The sequence below is a fragment of the Triturus cristatus genome, chromosome 9, assembly GCF_964204655.1.
Source record: "Triturus cristatus chromosome 9, aTriCri1.1, whole genome shotgun sequence".
Lineage (NCBI taxonomy): Eukaryota > Metazoa > Chordata > Amphibia > Caudata > Salamandridae > Triturus > Triturus cristatus.
Genome location: NC_140592.1, coordinates 883,742,231 through 883,769,539, shown reverse-complemented (window position 1 = coordinate 883,769,539; position 27,309 = coordinate 883,742,231). Strand labels below are relative to the sequence as shown.

The 27,309-nt window shown below is 41.2% G+C and overlaps 1 protein-coding gene across 1 annotated transcript in view; it reads left to right on the top strand.

The window, feature by feature from the left end:
- LOC146799019 (cholesterol 24-hydroxylase-like) overlaps positions 1 to 27,309 on the top strand; it is a 263,806-nt gene that overhangs the window by 50,184 nt on the left and 186,313 nt on the right. The window lies entirely within an intron of this gene.

The following is a 27,309-nucleotide window of genomic DNA, read 5'->3' as shown; positions in this document are numbered from 1 at the left end:
GAATATCTACTATTTATGTAGCAAAGTCTTCTGTGTTTGAGCAGAGGAAGTGACTACCTTGATCCAAAGGCTAAGAATACATCTAGTAGCTTCCATGGACGTCTTGCCACTTCAGGCCCCCACTCAGGCTGCAGAGGAAGAAGAAAGAACGTCCATGCAGCCTGGGGCCTGTTATTTCCCCGGAATTGCCATCAGCTCGCATATCAAGCTGACTTCATACATTATGAAACAGAAAATGTCCAGCTCCAGATGCCACCATTGTGTGTGATGTTAGGGAGCCGAGCACCCCGACCACCGGTCTGCAATGTAAAGGTGCCTTTGGAAAGGGAAATTATGTCCTTTCCTGAAAGGGCATTCATTCTGCCCCACAGTGGTAGATCTGGTGTGGTGCGGTGCTGGCGTTACTCCAATTCGCCCACCCCATTGGTCTATACGTATGTGAGTAAATTTATTATGTTTGATTATTTAAACTCTCATGTAAAGTAGACATGAATAATAATCATAATATGACTTGCTTCACCCAGCATTAAATAAAACAAATAGACCATTTAAAATCATTTAAAATCCATCAATAATTAAAAATTAAAGATAACAGGCAGGCCTCTGCGTGAGATTCATGAACAAGTTTGTGTTTGTTCAGCAACCACACATTATGACTCAAGTTGGTGTAGCAGAGTATGACCAGTGTCAAGCCAAGCAACGCGGAGTGAGTCCCACCTGCAATGTATATTGCCCCCTCAATACATAAGCAACTGAATGCTTAAGGTCCTTATGGGATGCTGCTAGGTAGGAAATCCTGTTTATGACCGCGTTGGATCAATGAGTGCATGAAAGATGTGAATCATGAGTGCAGTTGAAGTAATTTTAGATCACGTTTTCTGGTGACATCCGTAAAGAACTTGGCAGCTCGACATTGGTCGGGGATGTTCTGCGTATTCAGGCAGCCCTTCAATGCTTCCTAGGATTGTCTGATGTTGCTTAAGACAAATCTGCTCAATTAGGAAATGCTTCTCACCATGCCTCCCTGAGTGACAGCAAACAATCTGAAGGATGGATTCTTGCTCACGATCGCATAACGTGCACCTGTAATTCAGGAATTGATGGTTGTGCAGGACATCCTAAGTTCTTCCATTGGGCGCAGTAGAAACCGCATGTGGATGATGGATAGTGTGGTAAATTACTTCTCTACTATTCTCCACTGAATAGCTCTGTAGAATGTACCATGACATCATGGAATGCCTGGGTGTCCCTCTGTGCTTACATCGTCAGTTGGTCAACTCAGGCTGAGCTGCTAGGAGCTTGCTCCTGGTGGGGCTGCATCTGTACCTTCCATCTTCTCCTACTCATCTACCCTAGAACCAAGCTACAATAAAGAAGTATCCTACTTATACAGCTGGACCCTGCGTCTTCCTTTACCACAGATAGTCTCATTGATTTACGCATTGGCTCGAATAGATATTGCTGGGCAGACATGGTGTTGAATGAGTCCATGACATAGTGCAGGTGGCTGAGTTAGGCCAAATATTTAGTGTCTGCAGACCTACTGAGAAGCAGAACTTGTATTTTTAAGTCTTTAATAGAATTGTTTAGATACGTGGCCCATGGCGTTGCCGCAGGACGATCACCTATCAATATAGGCCTAACTGCCGCTTTTAATGTTCCTGTCTTTGCATTCTTGCCCAGTTAGCAATATGCCAAATAGTTCACGTAAGATCTTGATGGACCACGGTGGCGTAGCAAAAGGGCGGTGGGGGGTGGAATTCCCCCCCACCCAACTCTTACCTGTGGCCGTGTGGGGCGGCAGTCGCTGGATTCACCAGCACCCCGCTGCCGCCAAACTCAGTGACCACCACAGGCAGCACAATGTCTAGCTACGCCACTGGCAAAACCTTTCTGTTCCTCAGAAAGCTTGATTTTGAATTGTACTGGAGCAAAATTAATCCCTTAATAATCTAATGATCATCAATGATCCCAGGGCGTTCTGCACCAACACTAGAACTGATACAGTGCAATACTACCTGAAAATTGTCTCAACTACTTAGGAGCTGTGCTAGGTCACACATCCGACTGGAATTAAGTCTGGTCCATCAGTGGCATAGCAAGTGGGGGGTTACCGGGGGCGTCTGCCCCCTGAGTTTTGGGGGCGGCAGAATCCACCGTCTCGCTCTTGCATGCGGCAAACGCAGTGACCGCCACGGGCGGCACAATCTCTAGCTATGCCACTGGAATGCACTCAATTCTAGTTTGTTTTCACAAATATATTTGTGGAGCTTGTTCAAAGCCTTTTGCAGCCCAACATTTGTGTTATCAAGGATGAAAATGTAATCGGCAAACAGTAAGAATTGTAAACGGGCATTGTTTATGTTTGGAGGAAATTATCTTGCTTTTTCTAAACACGCCTTGATGTCTGCATTGTGAACGCTAAAGAGGAGAGGAGCAAGAGTACACCCCTGCCTCTATTGGTGTGGATTTTTTTTCAGGCAGTCATCCTTTTCCCACCTTTCACTAGAACCCATGTGTCTGAGTACAGTGAGGTGATTGATTTGATGGATGGGTTTTACAGTTTGTATAGAACTGGAAGGCCCAGGGGTGCCTTGGCCTGCTTCAAGTAAATAATTAATACAATATGCTAAACATTCAAGGAACTAGTTGTTAAAGAGGCAGGTTTCAAATGATTTCCTAAAAGACAAAGATTTGGACTGATAACAAAGAGCATGCAGTAATTTCGACGAAATGACCCACGCACTCAGCCTTTTCCACAGTATTTGTTGTTCGACCTTATCAAAGGCTGCTGTGTAATCAATAAAGCAGGCGGGGGGGGGGGGCAGTAAGATTGATTGCACGATGAGCTAAGAAGGATAACCTGCAAATATATACGATTTTTATCAAATAGTGATCAACACGATGTTGATTTTTTTGCCTCTCTTTCTGGAAGCTGGGAAGAGGGCAATCTTAGCAAATCTTATGTTGATGCCATTTGCAGGTAAAAAAACTTTCATGCCATAATCTGTCAATTTTCTCTGGATTTTCCTGTGTGAGTCAAGCCATGGGTACTTCTACAAACCCTAACATGGGAAAAGTAGATACAAATTTAGGGGCATATCATCAAGGCAAGGAGATGAAATTATCGCCGCTTTAGAGTCTGTTTTCGGATGGAAAGCGGCGATAATTTTATCGCCTTATCAGCAAGGTCACGCTATTGCGTGAATCCTTGCCTTATCGCCCTTTCCTCCAACGCCCATCTTCGCATCTCTAATGAGAGGCAAAGTGGGCGTTCTACCCCAAGATAACGGGAGAAATGTCGCTAAGCGACATTTCTCCTATTATCTAGCCACACCCTAACCTGCAGAGCGACAAGAAAAGTAGCGATAACCTCGGTTATCGCTACTTTCCTTACGCCTTCTTTTCAACTGACTTAGCCATGATATCCTATGGAATGTGGATATCATGGCTAAGTCTGCCTTGCCCTATCAGCAAGCTTTCGCCAAACGTTGTGCAATTATCGCTCGATTTCCAGCGATAATCGCACAGTTGGCAGCTTGCGCGTTGAATTTTATCGCTTTGGAGATAAGCGTTGCTGATAGCACACTATCTCCGCGATAAAATTCAGCTGTGGCCGGCGATAATTATCCTCGCGCTAAGAGCGCTGAGCGATAATTATCGCCTGGCCTCGATGATATGCCCCTTAGTCTGGATATCTGTCGTAGAAAGAAGGTATGCAGGCAGTATCTGATGTAAAAAACGGCTCAGCACTGGGGGGGTGGCTGAAATCCCAAACACCTAAGGGGTAAAGGGTCCAATGCTGAGAGGTTCAATGAATAATGCTCTGTAAGGGTGTATAGAGGCTATGCAGCTACTTTTAATAATTCACTACACTTCTCACAACCCCGCACCCACTCCTCGTCAACTGTGCACATGAAACAACCTTTTTCCCATCATAACAGTCCTTATTCAAAATTTTGTTTTCTGTGACAAAGTGGATGTAAATCATGACATTGATGTAAATTAGTGTGAAAACTCTGAGCTGAAAATCAAATTACATATAGGCCCCAAATAATTAGCCCTAGTAGTGAGGTCGAATTAACTGAGCGATTCTGGTAACAAGAAAATTGACGTGTTGTTCCTTTAACAAGGGAGAAAGGGTTGTATACCTTTTTTCTAAGAGCTTTATCAACTGGTTCTTACAAGAATAGCATGTTTATTATAAATTATGGTTTATCATAAACAAAACAGTACTACGTTCAATATCACACTAAAAGTAGGTGAAAGGTTAAGTCATAGATTTCTCATCTTCCCATTGTCTATACCAGCACTGTATCACATCTCCCTGTGCTGTTCTCCTCCAGGTCCTTACCCACCATTCTGATACTATCCTCTTTTCATGCCTCTCTCAGCTTGAAATGCTCCTCTCACTGCACAACACTCCAAATCTTTGTATGTAGGCTTGGGTTTTATAGGTCCTAAATACACATATATTTCTATACCTGTCAAAAAATGAGTAAGATATAGTCGAAGCATCAGGTTAACCATCAGCAGAACCAATCGTAAATAAATATCCTATTCGCCAAAGTCTTAAAGGACATTTGAGGCCTGTGCAGTCTTGTTCACAGGCCATTCAGATGATGTAAATTGAGGCCCTGGAGGCCAAATACAACTTGGGGTGGACCTATAGTGGGTCAACACTGGCGAGAATGTCTATTGAGAGAAAAGTGGCAGATGTTTGACTGAAATGTTCATCCTTGATTCAGACTTTGTGGACTAGGAGTTGAGTTAATTTTGTCATTAATACTAAGTTAGTGATGGTATTGGTCATTTCGATAAGAAAATAAAACTGAGGCTCCCCTACAACTTCTTTGTATTAAGTTATTGACTACCGCAACTGGACTAATAAACCAGAAGAGAACATATTTACTTGTATAGAACTTCAACCCTTGGGAGGGATGTAGCACCCTACAAATGCTAATCAGAAATATGTACATAAAAACCTGAAGAGGCTGATGAGTGAAGCCTTGATAGTTGCTTTGCTTAAACCCAGCAGGAATCCTACAGACAAAGCTACATATAAATCACTTTTTATGTTGAAAACCGACTACAAGATGCTTAGCAAATGTTTGGTGAAAACACTTCAGCAATGATTGCCTACACTAGTTCACCAGATCTAAATGGGATTATTGCCAGTAGGAATACCACATTAAACATTAGGAGTTTAGTAGGAGTAATGGATGAAACACCCTCAGAACAAACACATGCTACTGTACTCTCAATTGATATCAAGAAGGCCTTTGATAGACTCAAATTGCAGTTCTTATTGAAAGTGCCACATTGTATAGGGTTTGGTACTCAGTTCACAAAATGGATCAAATTGTTATATTTAAACCCTACAGCTGGAGTCAGAACAGGACAGTTAATATCAGAAGCATTTAAAGTGCACATAGCACCTATCAGGGATGTCCACAATCGTGGATACTGTTTGCATTGATGATGGAACCATTAGCTTAAGCAGTGAGGAGAATGGGACTCACTGAGGGTATACAGCTGTGGGACAAAGTCCACAAAATCTTGTTATATGTAGAAGATGTAGTACTGTTTCTTCAAGATGGCAGAACGTGAGTGAGCACATCTACATAAGAACTATTGAGAATCGGGGTATATTGAATTAAAACGTGTGCATCCTCCTTAAACTAGATCAAGATAGTGCACTATTTATGCTAGTAGATGAGAGCATAAGGTGGGAACGCATACGTTTAGATAATTGAGTGTACACATCAGGCCCGGTTCTAGAGGGTGGGCAAGGCCCACCCAAGAAATACCCTGGCACACCATAGGCCATTCAGAACTGAAAAACGAGCGTTTTTCATCCTACTGTTTCACAGTGACGTGAAAGCCTATTGGGCTCTGCCTCATTGTTTATTTCATTATTAACACCATTGACATGCACTAGTTTCAGGCCTGGGGACAGGTGTGAAATCAGCAGGGCTAGTAGCTGCTATGATGTGTAAATGAACAGCACAGACATCCTGAACATTTTCACTCACTCACACTAAAGAGACTGTAGGATTCCATCACAAGGTACCTAGGAGTTGCAAAAAGTGATATGACAGGAACGCTTTACAGAGGATTTCCTTTTCCCAAAACAGTTAGTGAAAATGTGTTCATAATTAACATATAGATTTACTCAGGGTTTGTTTTATGTTCTTCCTGCTGTGAGGCCACTACTAACTTACAGCATTACATAAAAAATAAATGAATGGAAAAAGTTTAAAAAAGAAATGTTTTATCTTTTCATTAGATAAATGAAAAAGCATTCTACGAATCATTACATGAATTCACACCACATTAATTTGTATGTAGATAGTTACAAGTGATAGATGATTCCTTGTGCAGGGACCTATGGGAAGGGCCACTGGAATACGCGATTGTGCAGATGTGTCATTTTTCGCATAGCTTTGGATTTGCTGCATTTGCCACAAAATCTATTATCTTCTGCATAATCTGCAGATTTTTTAAAAGGTTGTTTTTAGCTCAAACGATTCAAAAGTTACTAAAAACGCATCAACATGTGGTGGCACGGAGTGGAAGGGTCTTTCCTAAGGATGACTGGTAGCCTTATGGTTGCTTATTGCTTTATTTAGGTGTTAAACTTGTACCAATGAGATGCCATTTATGTCTAGTGTTAGCAAGCATAAAAATATCAAAATAACGAACCAATACTATCACAAAATGTGCCGCATTATGCTGCATAGTTTGCCTTTTCTTGCTGCATAATTTATTCGACACTGCAGCATAATTTGACCCTTCCCTTCAGCATAGTTCCAGTGGTCCTGCTAATGGATAACCAGCAGGACACTTTTTTGATTCTCAGCAGGGTCTTCTCAGGATTTCATTCAAACGAGGCTTATAAAATGGGGGTCTTGTGGTCGACTGACAGGAACACTTGTGGCAAAGTATGAGGTAGCAGATTCCACATAAAAAACAAATGGTTATACATTTACTTTAAGAATAAAAAAAAGTTTTCAAAGATCTTAAAGTTCAAGCTGCTACAGGCTACATTTTATTTATTTGTTTTATTTTAGTCATTTATATGGCGCAACAAATCATCCCCAATGGGATCTCTCGGCGCCTGAGAAGAAAAACACCCTAATAGCAGTACGAATTTGTTAAAAAAGCCAGGTCTTAAGCAATTTCTTAAATTGGGAGAAGTTGGGACAGGCGCAAATCTCATCAGGGAGGATGTTCCAATGGCTAGGGGCCAGGTAGGAAAAGGCACGCCCACCCATTTTAGCCTTCCTGATTCTCGGCACACAAAGCAGATTGCGGTTACTGGATCTCAGTTGTCGTACTGGTTGATAACGTTCAATTTTCTTCATCAATTAGGCCGGCCCGGTCCCCAGGAGGGACTTAAAAACCAAACATAGCAGCTTAAAAATGGCTCGCTTTCTGATGGGGAGCCAATGAAGTTGGCGCAGGAGAGGTAAAGAGGGGGTCCGTGGTGGTTTATTGAGGGCAAGGCGAGCTGCCGTATTTTGAACCACTGGTAGTTTGGATGCCAAGTCCTCCCTAACTCCAAATAGCAGGGAGTTGCCATAATCCAGTCAACTAACTAAGAGCGACTGGATAAGAGTCTTTCTGGCACTAAGCGGGATCCAAGGAAAGATCTTTCTGAGCATTCGCATGGTTCCGAAACAGGTACCTTACACGGTCTTCACCTGTTCTTCCATAGATAGTTTGTTGTCAATTTTGATGCCCAGATTCTTGGCCCATCCTCTAGGGGAGGGCGCTTGTCCTAGATCTAGTGGCCACCAGTCAAGGGTCCACAACTCCTCCGCTTTACCAAACAGCAATGTCTCTGTTTTGGAGGAGTTAAGTTGAAGAACATTTTTCTTCATCCAGCTAGCTATACTGGTCATGCAGTTTTGAAACTTTAGTTTGGTTATTGCAGGGTTGTCCTCGATAGGGACTATCACCTGCGTGTCTTCTGCATAGGATATGGTCTCAAACCCACAACTCCTAATAATTGAGGCTAAGGGGGCCACATAGATATTAAATAAGGTTGGGCTCAATATAGAGCCTTGTGGGACCCCCTTACCCACCGGAGTGGTTTGTGACACAAAAGAGTCCAACTGGACACATTGTGTTCTGTCAGACAAATAATTCTGAATGCATTTAAAGGCCATGCCTCCGACAGCAATCTCTCGAAGCCTGTCCAGGAGGATGCGATGAGAGATGGTGTCAAAAGCAGCCGACAAATCAAGCAGCACCAGCATAGCGGGGATATCCTTGTCAAGGGACATCCTTAAGGTGTCAGTGACCTCCAACAGTGCGGCCTCCGTACTATATGAAGCACGGAAACCCGACTGGGATATATCCAGTATATTGTTCTGTTCCAGATAACTGGAAAGGTGCCAATTGACTAATGTCTCCATGATTTTTGAGCAACAAGGAAGAAGAGAAATGGGTCTAAAATTCTGTAGATCAGAGGGGTCTGCTAGTGTCTTTTTAAGCAAAGTTTTAAGGCGTGCGCTTTTCCATTTACGCAAAACAGTGGCTGTGGCTAGTGAAATATTGCAAACTTCAGCCAGCCCATCAGCTAGGACTGGGGCTAGCACAGACATAACAACAGGCGGCACCGGGTCTAGGGGGGAACCGGATTTCACCTGGGTCAATAAAGAGCTTACTTGTTCACCAGAGACACTAGGGAAAAGCTCTAGGCTCGAAGAGCAGCAGTTTACCTGAGGTGGGGCTGTACCATAGACTCCCTCTTCAGGCCCAAAGGCGCGGTAAATCACGTTGATTTTATTAATAAAGTGGCTTCCTAGGTCCTCACATAATTCCTGGGTAGGTGGCGGAAGAGGAAAAAAAGAACTTACGGAACAAATTCTAACCAATACTGAAACATAGTTGAGGTGCTTTTTAAAAAGTAAAAGCATTATAGCACTATAATAATATATCACTTATTTATAATAATACAGCAATTTGTATTGTTTAATATTAATGAACATTCAGAATAAAGCATTTTTTATAGCACTGTTATGTTTTTTAAGCACCTTGTCTGGTGTATTTCAGTACATTTGCAATATATTTTATGGTTCATAGTGTGCGCCCTTTGTACCCTTAACCCATGTTGAAATCTTTGTATTCAAATGAGTGTCTAAACAGAGCTACGTACCCACAGTATAGTGTTGTCTTGTCTGAGTATATCTGCTTTCTATGTTTGTTTAGTATGGGGCACAGCAGTTTTGTTTTCCTGAGATAATAAGGCTTCTTTTATGGTCAGTTCACTTGATACACACTAAGCACAATTTACACAATTGTATGCCAAATACAATTTACAAAACACACGAGCAACTAAATATTAAGGGGTGATAGGATTGCTAGATGAGTCACCACTAGAGCTAAGGCTACCAGAGGCTGGAATGGCCAAAAAAGCAACATCTCAGCCAAAACAACTTGGAGAGCCTGCCTCAAAGCCAGATGGGAAAAAGACAGGCCTAATAAAAATGTGTTAGGGGAGGAAACATTTACCTACTCCCCCCCCCTGAGAGTTATCAGCGAGATCTGGTATCCCTAGGTGCAAATGAACATTTTCCAGAGTGTACTACACAAAGGTTTAGCTGTGCAAATTTGGGTGTAATAATAGTGAAATGTGTCCATTAAGCTGTGGCTGAGAGGGTACTTTTATCCACACACTGAATAGTTGTTTGATTAAAGGGAAATAACAGGAGTGGATTGATAAGAAGCTTGGGTTTCACTTCCAAATAGAGATACAGCACAATGAAGGGGCAGCCAATCACCACCATACATTGAGGAATAGACCCCTCAATATGGACTGGTGTATGGCAGTGGACAGAGTGGTATCTAAAGATAGGAGATATCTCAAGAAATTTGAAAAAATTCTTAGGAGATATGGAAAGAACATAATGCATTTTACTAAGTAAGAAGAGCAAGTTAAGCAAAGTGGGAAGTTATGCACCATGTCGCTGTCAGCTAAATGCTAAGTCATTACAAGAACTCAAAAATTAATAGTTCGTAGCGGAAACTTCTCACAACTGTACATGTGGATTATTGTGCCCTTTTGCCGGTGTTATTTCTGTATTTAACCATTACTGCAATATGTACATTTTGCAGGTACTCCATATTTTCCTTTTGTAATGTCATGAAAAGTTCCTCAATTGTTTGTATGGGCATACAAATGAAGAACTCAATACAATACATGTATTTGTAAAAATTGTATTCATCCTATAAACTATGAAATCCTTGATTAAGTTTCATCTACCTATGTTTATGTAACCAAATGTACATCCATGCATGGGTAGCCAAAATTTGGTAAACTTTATTTTTAAAAAAATAGCCCAAATTAGATTATATACATATGATATATATCAGGTAACTGTATAACATGGTCAAATATTGCCATTGAGTTGTTCTGGTGACATCATAAACCATAAGGCCAAAAACTGAGTGATTTGTAAATGTCATTAGAACCATTGGATGGCAATACAGGACCATATAATAGAAAATATAATTCCTAGGACAATATGTGAAAACACAATAAACCAAATAACATACAAAAATGAGTTAAAAAACAATTTATATATGTCAAAAAATTAATTTTATTCATAAAACATCAATAATCTAAAACAAGAAGATCAATTTGATGACATTAATTAATCCTTATTACATTTCATTATCTTATTAAAATTTCATCAAAATGACAAAACAATGAGTGGCAAAATTATGATCTTCGACGCGCGTTTCGGCGCTGTCAGCGCCTTCGTCAGGAGTAGCCACAAATAAACCTAAAAATGATTAAAAATGCATTTAGAACTCATTCTCATAATTCAAACTATTATAAGTTTCATATTTTAATACAAAACAACTGTGTTACAGTCTGCTATTGATTGATGCATCCATTAATAAACATGCCTATCCTGACAATACAATAAACACAAATTACATTAAATTCACAAATCAAAAGAAAGACAAGCAAAGAAAGAGTGAAAGTACAAAGATAGAACCAACTTCCCAATTATCTATCCACCTGGTGGTCTTCTGTGTTTTTATAAAGAGATATATGTATCTGTATATCTATACATGTCTCAAGCTCAATCTACAGCTTACTTGTCAAATAAACTGTACGGTGTCTTATTCTTTTTATATATCGGTGACCCCAGGGTGTAGGAGAACTTTTCACTCTGCAATGTTTCAAAAAGGCAATTAAAATATGTTCGATTTTATTTGTTGTCTAATCTGAACTGTTTCCAATTATTGAACCTACTTTGTTAAAGGGTTAACATCATGACGGATAAGATGAAGGAAGGTACTTCTCTTTCAAGTTTCTGTGTTTAGTTAAAATCAAAAAAATTACAAATGCAACAAAAATACGTTTTTATCATGAACATTTAAGATGATATATCTAATTTTCATGGAACTGTGCATGCTGCAGACATATAAACACTAAAAAGTGTTATCTAATTTGAATATTAAGCGTATACATATCTCGTTTGACTTCTTATGAAGAGATGAATCTATGTTATTATATCCAAAGATACTATTTCTATCCCTAAAAAGAAGGTCGCTATATTACTGAGCTACTGATGGAATAAGAAGCTAAGGCCAAAATTTGTAATCTAATAGTAGCAAAATACCTATTATAATAATGTCAAAAGAAGATTCTAACTCTGTGCATATTCATTTATTCACAGTGTAGAATCATTTACTAATGTTCAATCCTTTAAGTTTTGTCCATATATTTTATTGAAGCAATGTTTGCCCGTTTATTAGAAGGGGATGTTTAAATTATAATCTTTTTAAATTTTCCGATACTTATCAAAAAGGTGTTTAAACTTTCCTATTGTGAAATCACGCCAAGAAACCCAACGTTCTCAACGGTATAAGCACTACGCTTACTGGATTATGGTCCAAACATGAAGTTTTGCACCTTACCTTTTAAAATTATGCAGGGCATGTAAATCGATTTAATTTGGACATAACAAGAGAAAAACAATATGAGCCCCGTACAAATTCAACTTTCAGAAACCTAATTAGAAACAAAAATAAAAACCATATCACTAAAATAAATTAACTGTTATATCCCCTTTTCTACTGAAAATACGTTTTCACATACCTCTAAAAAACGTAACCTCTAAGTAAGTTTCTCGGGTCAGTAATGGCGCGGATATTGCTCTATAGACCCGGAAGAAATTCCCAGGGTCTTTTAAATAGGCAGTCAGATAGGCTCACGGAGTCACGCAGCAACATCACATGAGTCTCTAAACCTGCGTCACTGTAATGCGCATTCTTCTTATTGGTCCGAATTACGTAGTTTCCCTACATTAATTTAAACAACTAGACCGTCTCATATCATATAACAATTTAAAACAGAAATAAAAACCATATAACTAAATTAAAATAACTGTTATCTTCCCTTTTCTACTGAAAACTACGTTTCCACAAAACTCTAAAAACGTAACCTCTAGATGAGTGTGTTTCTCGGGTCAGTAATGGCACGGATATCGCTCTATAGACCCAGAAGAATTCCCCGGGTTTTTTAAATAGGCAGTCAGATAGGCTCACGGAGTCACGCGGCAACATCACATGAATCTCTAAGCCTAAGTTCACCATAATGCGCATTCTTCCTATTGGTCAGAATTACGTGGTTTCCCTACACTAATTTAAACAACTAGACCGTCTCATGTCATATAACAAAATGAAAATGACATGTGACGTGAACTAGCACAAATATTATATATTTATATTTATAACAAAGCCATATATTTGTAAATCGAAACTAACAAATGTATGACTTATAAATCGAAACTAACAAATGTATGACTTATAACTGAAATTATATAAAAAACAGTACTTCCCACCATCAGACACACGATTGGCAATACAATAGTAAGTCTAGGGGTAACAAAAATATTACAACTAAAAGTTTACCCAGAAATCAATATTTACCTCATAATCACTGAGGCCCTTTTTACTTTGTGTATAATATACACTCATTCTCAGACTGACAAGAACGACACATAATAGAAAATTGAAAATTGAACCATGTATAATTTAAATTGGGCACCATGCGTTCAAATGATCTCATTTTCCCAAGGTATATCATTGTTCAGACCACATTTTAAAGTATTTAACGAAAAAATCCAATAAACTTCTCTCTTTTTGCGGATCTGCAATCCTCCTTTCTCATCTTTTGTTTAAATTTTTTCTAATATCCTCCAGCGGATATCATCTGGTTTATGATTAAACTCTATATAATGTTTAACCAAAGGAGCTAACAGCTTAGCTGTTCTGATGGCTGACCGATGTTCTGTTAATCTAGTTTGAACTGCTCTAGATGTCTCGCCTACATCGCCCAACTGGCATGGGCACAGAAGAAGATAAACAACATTCTGCGTTTTACAGTTCCACAATTCTGGTGCTTTTATGTGAAAACCATTCAGAATCATACTTTCGCCTTCAAGTATATTATCACATGATTTGCATGAGAAACATCTTATTGTTCCTTTAATAGGTGTACTACCGTCAATAGTTCTTTGTAAAAACGAAGGTCTCACCGTATTTGAAATAAATCCAGAGTGTACAATCATGTCTTTGATATTTTTGTTACGGCGATGTGCAAACAATACAGGACCATATTACACCTGCTAATGCTACTGTTATTTATTGTTTATATCACATATTTGTATAATTAGCTTGAAAAGGCTGTTTACTCCTAAGTGCAGTTAACAATGGAACTGGGGGAAATTAGAATGTTAAGGTCTTGTTTACATTTTATTTGAATAAATGGTTAACAAAGACCAACAGCAACATAAATGGCGATGGTCAGTGGATTTAGGCGATCCTTTGGTTGCAAAGTTGATCACATATTTATGGAATTATTGCATTTGTCACAATTTGCAATATTTGCACAGTTGTTTCTCAGGTAGATGAAAAGAATACTAGACAAAGTGCCACATAACTAGCATTTTTGCTGCATAATTATATGTGTATAACTTGGTTTTCCATGTCACCTAATCCTAGTCACCCTGACAATGTTAAAGCACTGCTGAGTGGTTTGGGGAATGCCATGATGTTGATAAAATCTATATTGTACAGGTAACTATTGTGAGAGGCTGGCCTGATATATGATGTCCACTCATGTAAGTGGGCACCTTGCACCACTACAGACAACCCTTATGGTGATTTAAGAGGTCCCAGACAACATTGGAACGCTATCCAAGTGGTAGCTGTGGAGAGCAGCCTTCAGGCTTAGACTTAAAGGAGTGTAAAGCAGCTTGTTTTACCACGATGCAATCTTCTATTATAGATTAAATGAAAAGAACCACACCAAGTATTTATAAAAATATGTATTTATTATACAATACTCTCTAGTATGTTCCAGTATCTCCAACACAGAGCTAAACACAATGCATACAATACTTTAGCAAAGTAACACAGTAAATAGCACTAAATACACAGTGGGCCCCATGGGGGGACCAAACCATACACTAAGGAAGTGGTATAAGAACTACGACTTGAGTCAGGACAATGTCGAGAGGATGTAGAATTGCTGGAGACCCCCACAACCACCCGAGGCACTAGAGTCGCAAGAGGACCTCTAGCAGTCCACCAAAATATGCAGGCCATGATGCACACAATGAGGTGTGGCCAAAGATTCTGGTGACTGGAGGTGCTCGAGGTTAGGGCTACTTGGAGACCGAAGATCTTCTTTCAAAGACGACAACAAGCCTTTGCAAAAGCAAATTGGACACTGTACCCAGGGGTTTGGTTATTGCAACCCCCACGAGGACTACTGACCTCAAACTTGGTGAGAAGGTAGAGCAGGCCTCGGGAGCTGTGGAAAACCTGTGTTGCAAAGTCCGCGGAGTCCGGAGGAGGTCAGGATGTGCAGACCAATCGCATTAGTTGCGGTGCCTGCGAATGCAGGGGAATGACTCCTTCACTCCAAGGGAGATTACTTCGGTTGTCCTTGATGCTTCATAGGCCTTCAAAGGTTCCTGTATGATGCACAGGCACAGACGATGCAGCATACTGGAAGGGAGACAAAGTCAGGCCTAAACGAAGTCCAGCAAAGTCCAGAGTGCCTAGACGGAGAAGTGCAATGGTGTCTGATCTGAATCTTATCCCACGGCGAATTTAAAGACCTACACCCAGGTAAGCCCTTAAGTACCCTCGGGAAAAGGTTGGGATGATTCAGGGGACCATCCCAGGGGAGGGTCTGGACAGGAGGGAGGTTACTCCTATGTCCTTTGTCCAGTTTCGCGCCAGAGCAGGAGCCAATGGCTCCCAGGACTGGTTTGAACTGGACTACGCACAGGGACACCAAATGTGCCCCTCATGCAGACTTTCTGGTGCTGGCAAGCGTACTCACCTAGACCTAATATGCTAAATCCTGTCTGGTAGGTGGTCATACCTCCCTTTGCCAGGATGTCTATTGTTCTACCTTCCTCTGCTTGAGCTTTGCTCAGCAGCAGGCGGGCAGAAATATGTCTCTGGTTGGTAGCAACCATTTTGTGCTGTCCGGGACTAGAAGGCTAGTACCGTGACCACTGAGAGCCTAACGGAGGGCTCTTCCAGTGCATGGAAGAGTATGATTCCAACATGTTTGATACCAAACATGATAGAATTAGTTGCAGCCATTTTCGAGATGGTCATCACACAAATACTCGGTGCCCCTCTGTATAATATATGGCTGCTCCACTGACAACCCGGGAGAATGGACTCCGTAGGCTGGAGGGGTGTCCTGCTCATGCAGGGCCACCCTCTCACCTAGAACCAAGCACCCTCCCTTCAGGATTTCAAAGGCCTGCTATAGGGGTGACTTATAGGTTTTAAGTGCAGTAACCCTTAGATATAGTAAACCTATATCTTTAGTAAGTGGTGCATGCACCATCATACACAGGCTGCAATGGCAAGCTTGTAGTTCCATTTTGCATGGTCTCTAATGGGTGGGATAATGCATGCTTCAGCCCATGTGAGACCTCTGAGGTACCTATGCCCTGGGTACCTTAGTACCATATACTAGGCACTGATAAGGGTACCCCTGTATCCAATCTGGAGTGTACCTAAGTACTTAACACAACAATTTAGGGAGAAAGCAGATAGACTGGGGTCCTAATTAGCAGGATCCCAGTCAGACTAGTCATAATACAGCTTAGCACCAGGCAAAATGTGGGGGTAACTATAGAAGTAGATCCTACAACTATAAACTATTTTCCATATTTCCCAGTTCCTTGTGAATTATGGGTTTTTCTACTATTGCATTTTGTGCAATAAAAGCACCAATATATGATATAGATATAAAATGGAGTTATGATTCTGGGCTTATTGTATCGTATTTTTAAACTTCAATGCTTTTCAACATAAAAATCTGCCAAAGTTTTTTAAAAGCACATAAAGCTGGAAAGCGGCCCTGCGTAGCAGCAGAAAGGTTTATGTTGCTGCACATGATAAGGAGTATGCTTCAGCCTGAGAGTTCTGCATCTGCATCTTTAAGTTCTGACAATCAAAGCCCCTCCCCTTTCCCAAAGACAGAAGGGCATCAGAGAAAGTGAAGTCTGTAGCTCTTTGGGTGGTGGGGATATTGTCTTAAAAATGTCAAAAGAGGAGAGATGCCAACACCTAAAATATAAAATCTCTGAAATACTTACAGGAACCCTTTCATTTTCATGGCCCACCCATGCTTCTTCATGGCCCACCCAGAGAAAAAATCCTAGAGCTGGGCATGGTACACATTTTCCATACAAAGATATGATGGACAGAAACCTGGGGAAACACATACAAAACAAAGCATAGAGTTCTGGAAATCACTGCTGTTCTTGGTAATGGGGTGCATTGCTTCTGTCAATATCATATTATGCTCCCTGAATACAGTTGTAGTACTTTCCCGGTATACTATCCGAAATTCTCTTTCAAAGACTTGGGCCTTCTACTGTATGCCTTGATCTGGGGTCCTTCAATAAACTTACTAAAAATGAGAGATGTCTGAGCGTGCCTGACTTTGAACTTTATCATTTGGCAGCACTGCTGCAGTGAGGTTCAGAATGGGGGAAAGGTATAAAATTGGACAAGACAGGGCTTACAGATACATTACCTAAGATGAGTCAACTAACTTCCATACTAATGAGAAAAGACACACGTCCAAAGATAAATCTAGTTGAACAGCAGTGCACAGTTGGAGGCAGCCTTTAATTAGGACTAGGGCACCCTGAGGTATGCACATGCCCAACGAGTGAAGTTAAAGGACTAACTTGGGGACAGTTTTTGCAATATAAAATGATGAAAAATACATTTAGGAAGATATGGGTGGGTCCAAGCATAGAGTTGCTAGCACACAAAAACTTGCAATTAGAGTGCATCGTGGGATGTGGCTGACGTTTAGTAACATGACGAAAATTAACTGGAATACTCGAAAGCAATTGTGGGAAACAAACTTAAACATAGCAATTGATGATAAGGGATGGGAATCACATTTTACCGTACAAATGTACAGTTTCAAGCAATGCATGTTTCTAGTACACACAATTTAACCAAAATACTCAATAGCAGTACCCTCAACATGTCCCCGATGAGCTCAGAGTGAAGAAGGATTCTTCCCCATGGGCTGCCACTGCCCTGTGAGTGCATCATACTGGGAGGGAGGTCCAATACACACCGATTTGCAGTTCACTCACCATAAACGCAAAAAAGCAGATAGTCTTAGTATTTATTAATGATTAAAATAACTATAGTCATGACTTGAAGTCAACTTTAGCTCCCACTTTAGCAATATGGAAAGGATGGGTTCAAAAATGGGCAGAGATTAAAAGCAAAGTGTTGCATATGAAAGAGATTAGGACTCTGTGGAAAAAATCCCATGGCAGGACAATAGGATAAAGGGCTGTTATCCTTTAATGCAGTGTTAGATCCAATAAAATGTAATGTGAATTAAGATAGTAAACGAGGGGACAAACCCACAAGTAATATATTTGATCACCCCAGGCATCCCTTAAAAGGATAAGCACCAAAATGCCTCTATGCCTGAAACAACATAACACATAGACAGAGAGAGAGGTGCACCCTCACTGCCCCCGTGCATACATAGGAAAAACACTAGGAAAATAATTTACATTACGCATGTTACAAAAGTCTCAGTGCCAAACAATTTGGCACAATGCTAGCTAGGCACTCTATCTGTTTGCCTGTTTGTTCATTATCAGAAAAATGGCATGTTTATTGAAGATAATTTTTATATATGGGATAAAGTATCCCCCTGCCATACATTATAAGGATATTGCAAGTCACCAAGGAGTTTCATGATCATATGGAGGAACGAGGCTGTGGGCCGATTTCCTCTATAAGGATATGAAACTCTGAGGTGACTTGCAATATCCTTACCATGTACTTCAGGATGTTCTTTATTCCTTATAATACATGGTAATAACATCACCTTTGGCACAAACCACTTAAATCCTTGGGGAACGATTCACAAAGGTAAACTTAGATGTTTGGACTAAACTTAGACCAGGGGGCATATTTACAAGCTCCTATCGCCACCACAACGTCACTTTTTCTGATGTTGTGGTGGCGGTAGGGGCTTTGCCTTATTCACGGGGCAGCACTTAACACCGCCTTGTGAATGAGGCCCCCTTTCACGCTATACTTAGTGTGAGGGGTGGGCAATGGGTGTTGCAGTGGGCGTTCCACCGCAACACCCATTGATTTTAACGCTGCCCCATATTTAAAAGGGCAGTGTATTTATGGGGCAGTGCCAAAATTAAGACCAGGGAAAACTTGGTATTAAACAGGCGCAACGAGGAAAAATGTTTAATTTCTCCTCATTTTTGCTGTTTGTACATGTGTTGCATTGTGCAGCACACATAGAAACAGCAAAAGGCCATTGATTGTTTATGTGCAGGAAGGTGACCCTTCCTGCACGTAAACTATCAATGAAAAAAACATGATGTTTTGCAACTTCTATGTGTGCTGCATTAAAGAGCACATATGGAAAGTTTCAAAAAGCCATTTCAGATTGTTTATGTACAGGAAAGAACACCTTCCTGTACATAAACAATCTTCCCCTTCAATGCAGGCACCCTTGTACTATGGTGCAAGGGTGTCTGCGTTAGTGCTAGGCAGCTGTAATCAGTGCCAGCGCAGGGGGAATCGCAGGCATGCAATCTATCCTTGTAAATACTGCATTTTGGAAGTGGTGCAGCATAGCATTAACCAGGGTGGCTAACACCAGCGTTCTGCCATTTCCTAGTAAATATGCCTCCAAATGTCTAAGTTTATGACTTTAGGAATTCACAAAGGGCATTTACGAGTTCTATCTTTATGTCCGCACTCAGGCTGTATCTCCGTCCCAAGTGCGGAAATAAAGATAGTACTTGTAAATTCCCTTTGTGAATTCTCAAAGTTGTATACTTAGACGTTTGGTCTAAGTTTAGATCAAACGTCTAAGTTTATCTTTCTGAATCGTGCCCATAGTGCGTTTTAATATGAAAGAGAAAGCATGTTTACAAACATAAAGAAAAGAAATAGAATATGTAATGAAAAATTAAACACATCAAAAAAGCTGTTAAATATTTGCTGCTAGAAGATATTAGAATCAGTTAATACAAGTCATTTTTGTTTCATAAAAAAAGGTGCAGTTGCTCAGCTTATGTAGAAACATGAAGAAAGATTCAATTTTCTCTATAATTATATAAGGAGTGCAAAAATAAATCTTACCATACATATCTTCTTTTTTGTCACTGTACAGCTAGAAAAAGCAACATTTTCGTTCTTTAAATAGCTATTTTTATTATGCTCTTTGACCTGACCTGCCTTTCACCTGGCTGCTGACTCTGCAGCAGGCATTGTGACTCAGAACTCAACTGTAATCAGTTATTACAGCTGAGCTGCACCTCATTTCATAATCGAATGAGTGTGTCACTATTATGAAGAAATTAGAGACTTTTTTATACAGGGATTGCCGTATCCCATGTATTGTGTATGGCTAGAGAAACTAACTGAACTGCACAAATGAATATCAGAAACCTGCTGATATCTGCCCTGCTGGCACAAGAAAGTAGAAGCAGCATGATGAGAATTGGACTAATACCCTGCTGATAACATGAGAACCCACCAAAAGATCCTCTTTAGAAATGTTTTGAAAATGAATGCAGATGGTCTGTAACAAGGTTTAGAAAGAGTCTATGAAAATAAAAGATTACTGAAAAGACTTGAACAATGAATTTTCATCAACACTGATGATTGTGTTGTGAAAATTGTGCCACCTTGTGGAGTGGTTTTACTTTGCTTGTTGATGATTTAGACTAAGGGCATTATATCACTACAGCGGTCCATCGTACCGCCGTAGCCACAGTGGCGGTACACCAGCGGTCCGACTGCCCCATTGCAACTTGAGCAGATGAACCGCATTTGCACCACCGCAACCGCCAGGGTGGTGGTCTTGAGACAGCAATATGCTTGGCGGGGCGGCTGCAGCCCCTCCAAGCATATTACAAGTTTCCTCACCACCACACTTTTCATGGTGGTGCAACCGTCATGAAAAGTATGGCAGTGAGGACACAAAGGAGGCCCTGCAGGGGCTCCCTTGTGCCTCTGCGACATGGGGTGCATGCAAGGGGGGGGTTGTTGTGCCCATCTGTCTGCATACAGACCCAGTTCCTGCAGGACCTGGACTTGAAAGTCCATGCCCTCCAGGAACTGCCTCTCCGCTCCCATTGTAGTGCCTTTTTCAAATGCTCCTCCATGGGACGGCCAAAGAACTGCCTGGCAGAGACTTTAAAAGTCGTACTCTGGCAGGCAGTTTTTTTATGGCTTTGACGGTCTAAGAGCAGAGTGGCAGCGTGGCGGCCCCGCACAGAGACGATCAAAGTCATAATAAGGCCCTTAGGCTTTGACCAGCAATGTCACTACTGCTTATGGTGCCCAGGCAGGTGAGACATCCTGGAGGCCTTAGTGAAAGGAACCAGAGACCTGATCGCATGAATACTGTATAATTTAAATAATGCAGCGAGGGCCTTGAGCTATATACAAGAAAAGTGTGGAGCAATGATTCAACATTGAGTGTTATGTTTTAATACGACTTTACATGTGAATGTATGTATATAATGAAAGTTTTATACTAATGTGTAATAGATTTTTAGAATGTTTTCTTACTGGTGTACACATTGGATGTTTGTTTGTGATGATAAGCAAATTTTCAGCGGTTGATTATTTATTTATCGAATACTCTACTTATATGAAAAATGCAATTTTGCACCAAATATGAAGGATTAAGTCCTTTGGCTTCACCTTTCAAACCAAGAGCTGACTAAGTTTCACACCTTCCCTTAAAAAAGACGCATTCCTCATTGGAGTACCGTTTGGAAGTTTTGGAAAGGCATCAAAGGACTAACATAAGTACTGCAATGTCATACTTATAGCTAACAGTACACTGTAAAAGTTTCAATAACAACAAAAAACAAATGCCATGGTAGTAATGCGGATGAGCCTCTTGGGGTCTGATTTAAAGTCGCTGACAATCTCATTTACAGATTGGTGGGCCTCCAACAGCCTGACAGAGTAGGGGCCATTGAAAGAAGGACATTATAGCACCTACCCTATTTAGAGTGGACAGTGTCACAAGTTTTTGCTTTCAATCACCAACAGGACAAACCTGGAAAGTAATAATGACTCCCATGCCCTGGTAGCCTCCTGCAGTGATCCTCATGTACTCTCTTGCTTTTAGCATTCTCTCTCTTGCTCACGACAAAGACCACATCATTAATTTTTCAAGTTTAACTCATCCATTGATGTGCATTCAATACTATATACCTTTGGAAGAATATTGTCTAAAATTCAGTTTTAAACTAGAAGGACAATTGTTCTTCCATATTTGGTAGACCATTGTAATGCTTCATTTTACTATGCCACAAGAAAGTAACAGATTTTAAGATACAGGATGCAAACCACTGCCAACTTGAGACTTAATTTCTAACAGACGTGTTATGCCGTGCTTACAAAACACTCAGTTCAAAGAACAATGTCATAATCCAAAGAAACACCACACCTAGAGGCCCATTAGGATTTAGGGCGGATCGCCTCCGCCCGCATGGTGGAGGTGATCCGCCCTACATCCTTCACCGCCCACCACCCATTTACCCCCCACCACATTAGTATGGCGGGGGATGCCGCGGCGGACGGGAAGACCGTTCGCCGCTTTTCCGCCCGGTCTACAAGTCGACCGGGCGGAAAAGGGTTTAATATAGTGGCAGTGTCTGCTAGACACCGCCATCCATATTAGCATGGGGGCGGAAACATGCCTTTCCGTGGTGGCATTGCCGCCACGGAAAGGCATGCGCAATTCTCTTCCGGGGGCCCGTTGCGGGCCCCCAGGGTATTGGGGGGGTGGGGGTGCACAAGGGGGGGTAACATTGTCATGGACATGGTGGCAGGCAGCTCGCGGTGCATTCCTAGCATTGTGGCGGGCGGTGCTGTGAGCACCGCCCGCCACAATGCTGGGAATGGAGGATGCCACCGCCATGGTGGCAGTGGCATCCTAATCACCGGTGTGGGACTGCCACACCACTGGCGGCCGGTCCCAGCACCGCTAGGGTGGCGGGCAGATGGAAGTCTGCCCGCCATCCTAATGGGCCTCAAAGTGTCTACAGAATAACCCTCATGCAAACTATGCACTATGTTCCAATCAGTACCATGACTTTAGCATGGCATTTTCACAACTCATAAAGGCAATCAGCATATGCAACCACATACAGAAATCCATAAAAGTGATGGTATTGAGACACCAGGTTATTTGTCAGTCAAAAGGTCTTTATTTCGATTTACATCATAATAGACATGTTATACATATAAAACACAATCCATAATAAATTGTCCTAGTTGTCCATAAAATCCATAAATAAATTACATACTAAAAACAAGATAAAAAGTTATTAAATACAATACAAAGACTTACGACTGGTACAATCAGTAGCCACTAAAAAGATAAGAACAGATTTCATAGTATAATAAACAATATGCTAAACCACTAGCAACATTATGTGTACTACTGGATTAGGGACTCAAATTCCGGGTCCGAATTGACCAAGCCCAACTGACAAATTTAGATACCCCTATGACAATATACTTAGTCGTGTCAGATTTTAGGATTCTACTGGCAACCTGAGCTGATCTTGTTCCCAGTGAACGGCATACAGGCTTTAGCCATACACGTCTAGGTTGAGTGTACATTGGGCAGCAAAAAAGGAAGTGATCAGCAGTTTCTACCTCCTCCACACAAAAGGGACATTTATCATTGCCACATAGATTCCATGAACTCGTTACCCCACGAACAGGGAGAGAGACAACTCTTAACTGATGATACAATTTACGATCAAATGGCTTTGTTATAATGTCCCAGTATTCATCGTAAGTGGGGACGTCCTTGATAACAAGGAATAGTGCTGTCATGGAGCCACCCAAAACAGCTGCTAATCTCTTTTCCTTAATCCTACTCCAATAGATTGCTTTAAAAAACTTCTTTGAGGGGAAAACAGCAGTAACAGGATCAGCCCATAAGGACCCCAGCCCCATATCGATCAGGGAAGCTTTTATTGCTGATAACCAAGGAATCCCGGACGAACCCCGTAGCCCTTTTACTTCCAGGAATGCCTCGGCATACATAGACAGTTCCGGTGTCGTCCACAGGCGCCACCAAAACGCAAGTGGTCTATACCGTACCATGTCCTCCACCGGGTTACAGCCTAGGTCATACAATAGGGGAATACAAGGAGTTGATTGCGGTAACCCTATTGCTGACCTAAGAAATTTGTTCTGTGCAACCTTAAGTTTGGACATATCACTAAAGCCCCACAACTCCACCCCATACATAATGGCTGGAAGAATTTTGGAACCATAGATTTTAATCAGTGGAGCCAATGGTTTTGGTAGCGAATTTCTATGTTCCTTCAGCAGAGCTCCGCCAAGTTGGGCATGCTTTAGGGTAAGGACGTCTATCTGGGGTTTCCAACTCAAATTTTCACTAAATGTGACTCCCAAATAAGTAAAAACAGCTGTCTGGTCAAGAATAACCCCACCCATTTTAACCCTTGATTTAACTGATCTTGGACCACGGAGGACCATAAATTTGGTCTTCCCTACATTAACTTCCAGCTCATGATCGCGTCAGAAAAGCTCAAAGCGAGACAGTGCAAGCTGTGACCCGTGTCTCGTCTTAGAAATTAAGAGCGTATCGTCCGCGAACATTAGCAGGGGGACTTTCTTGCCAGCAAGGGAAGGTGCATCAGTAGGGAAATTAGTAAAATAGTTCATACCCCCGTTAATGAACAGGGAAAACAAGGTGGGAGCCAAAACAAACCCTTGTCTAACCCCTTTAGAAACCTCAAACCTATCCGTCACCTCCCCGGGTTTACCCCATCGAACTTTAGCATATGTATGTTCATGCAATTTAATAAGAAGAGCCACCAGCTCTTTAGGCATGCCCATCCCCAATAAAACATCCCACAACTTAGTCCTTGGAACAAGATCAAATGCAAACCTTAGGTCCACAAAGGCAGCAAAAAGCATGCCACCCCCAAGGAAAACCTCTTTCCAATACAGGAGCATAACCCTAAACGCTTGGTCTAGGGTTCCAATATGCGACCGAAAACCCGCCTGGAGTGGTGTTAATATGTCGAAATCGGCCATCCAGCCCTGTATACGACCCAGAAGTAGGCGGGCAACAATCTTTTGTACCGCATCTATAAGGCTAATTGGACGATAATTAGCCGGGGCAGAGCGATCGCCCTTCTTATAGATTGGCAATATCTCTGCCCCTAACCAAGAATCGGGAACTGATGCTCCATTAGCGAGGGCATTGGCCAGCATGGTCAGATATGGGACCCATAGATCTTGCTCATGTTTAAATAGGTCTGCAGGGATACAATCGGGCCCCGGTGCTTTGCCACACGGAATAGCCTTTAAAATAGACTTCACCTCACAAGGAACAAATACCAAGGGTTCCTCACACATAAGAGACAGAGTCACACCTGTGGTCCTACTCTTAAGTTTGAACTGGTTTTCAAAATACGAAACCCACTGCTGTGGCTCTACGTGGGTGGTAGATACCATATCATGTGGACACCAGGTTATTTAGTCTCGCAATTTGCCATCATAGTGTAGCACATAGATACCCTACTACTCTTCACCTTTACTAGACCTGTTTCCTTAACTCATAATGCCCTTTGGGACATGAGGGCTTTTGGGAAATTAGCAACAATTAGACATGCTTATAGATCATGGTGAACATTCCTTGCCCATATCCATTGCCCAATGTACACCTCCACACTGCAAATTCCATCTAATCCAAAGTACACAGGTCTAAAGTAGAGGTCTCGACATGCTAAATATGTAATCCATTCAAAATGCCAAAAGCTCCAAGTAGATTGGTTAAATACCTTCAAGAAGTTGATAATCCAAGCTGATGTATGGGAATTAATGGTAAAACAAAAACCGAGAAACCAATTTTAAGGAAAGACAATTTTAAGGAAATGCAAATAAATTAAAAAGTAAAAGAAACATTTTAAGTAAAGATAATTTATAAGGTAACATTACAGTACAAAATTACATTAAATGTAGATGGAGTTTAGGACTAAAGGAGTTTTTGCGTTTAGGCATGTGTAAAGTTTAGGAGTGATGAGCAGTTTGTAGGGGCTAGGAATAGGTGGAGTTTAGGGAAAGAAAGGGGTTTTTAGGGTTCACTGATGGGTGGAATTTAGGGGTAGTTAGGGTTTTTTAAGTATTAGGAATGTTTGGAGTTTAGGGGTGGTGAGGGGTTTCTAGGGCTCATGGATGAGCCATGAAACCTTGGCAGAGAGGAAACATGTAATATGCTTGGCGGGACAGCAGCTATCCTGCCAAGCATAGTGCGGCCTCAAAACTGGTATCTGATCCCTGGCAGTTGCAGCGGTCCCAGGACGACCTGACCGCCCTAGTCATAGCAGGGCGGTCAAAGTCTGCCCCCGCCCCCCCGAGACTGGCGGTTCGCCAGACTCGTAATGAGGCCCTGTGACTTGATGTTTCATAAAATATTTTTCATCACTTAAAATTTCTCTCATTTAAAAAATAATATTGTATTCTTCAGTTATAAATATGGCACAACAACTACTGGCCGCTGGGAGCAAGAGGCCTGCTGACTGTAAATGTGACACTTTGAAATGGGAGAAAGTTAAAATGAAAACTTTACTTAATCATTAAGTTAACTTTTCACTTTATTTTTTCCCAATTAATAGCATTTGGAAACATCATATTGTTCCATTGCTTCAATATTGAATTGACAAGGACTTTTATTCAAGAGTTAAATACCTTAGTATTTCAGTTCTTCACCTCTGTGCCCTGTTTCATAAATATGACTCATCATTGCTCATTATCAGGCCCTGTTATCTGCAGTTTAGTGATAACAATGAAAAATAAATACAGCCTTCCCTTAACTTTAAAAGGAAAATATGACCCTGAGCTTATGTAAAAATAAAGACAAGGCTGTGAGCCACTCTGAAGGTGTCTATGAGTGTCTATTGGTAGCTTGTGATCTACTGGTTGGAGAAACCTGCTTCTAAACAATCACACTGACAGTAACACACACCAACACGGAAAAAACGTACTTGTGTTTTCTAATCGGGAAATATAAAAGTCTGGGATGACATCAGTAACAATCCAGAATCTTCACCTTACTCCCATTGCAATGCTTCCACACAAACCACCTTTAAATGTAACAACCCAATGACATAGGAGGAAATATCAAATCTGACCTGAATAGAAAAACGTTTAATCAAATTGCAAAACCGTGTTCAGCTGCATTAATGAAGCAATTTCTCCCTTCCTTTGAGACAAAGATCACATCTTGATAAATGCTTAATTTTTCCTTGCAACCTTACCCAATGCTCTGGACCATGTGATCATCATGCCTTTAGCTGATCCATAGACAACTATTGGACAATTCCCATCATACCCTATCCAAGGAAGGTAATGGAAAAAGAGGTCACAAGTAACCCCCATCTGCAAGGCCATCAGTCCAGTTCCAGACTGACTAGGGATACCTAAACTACATTGGCTAGCATAAAAAATATCCTGCTCCTGATGCAAATAAAAACTTACTTTGCTTTCTCCGTGACCTTCCAACTGCCTTCAGCATTGTAGACTATGACAAACTGATGAATGTACTCAAGGGCTACGTGCCCACCCTGAAGTGGACAAAGTCCTACCTGTGAAAGATTCTCTGTCAGGTCTACGGAATCTGTATCACATTCCAACACATGTGGCATCCCAGAGGGG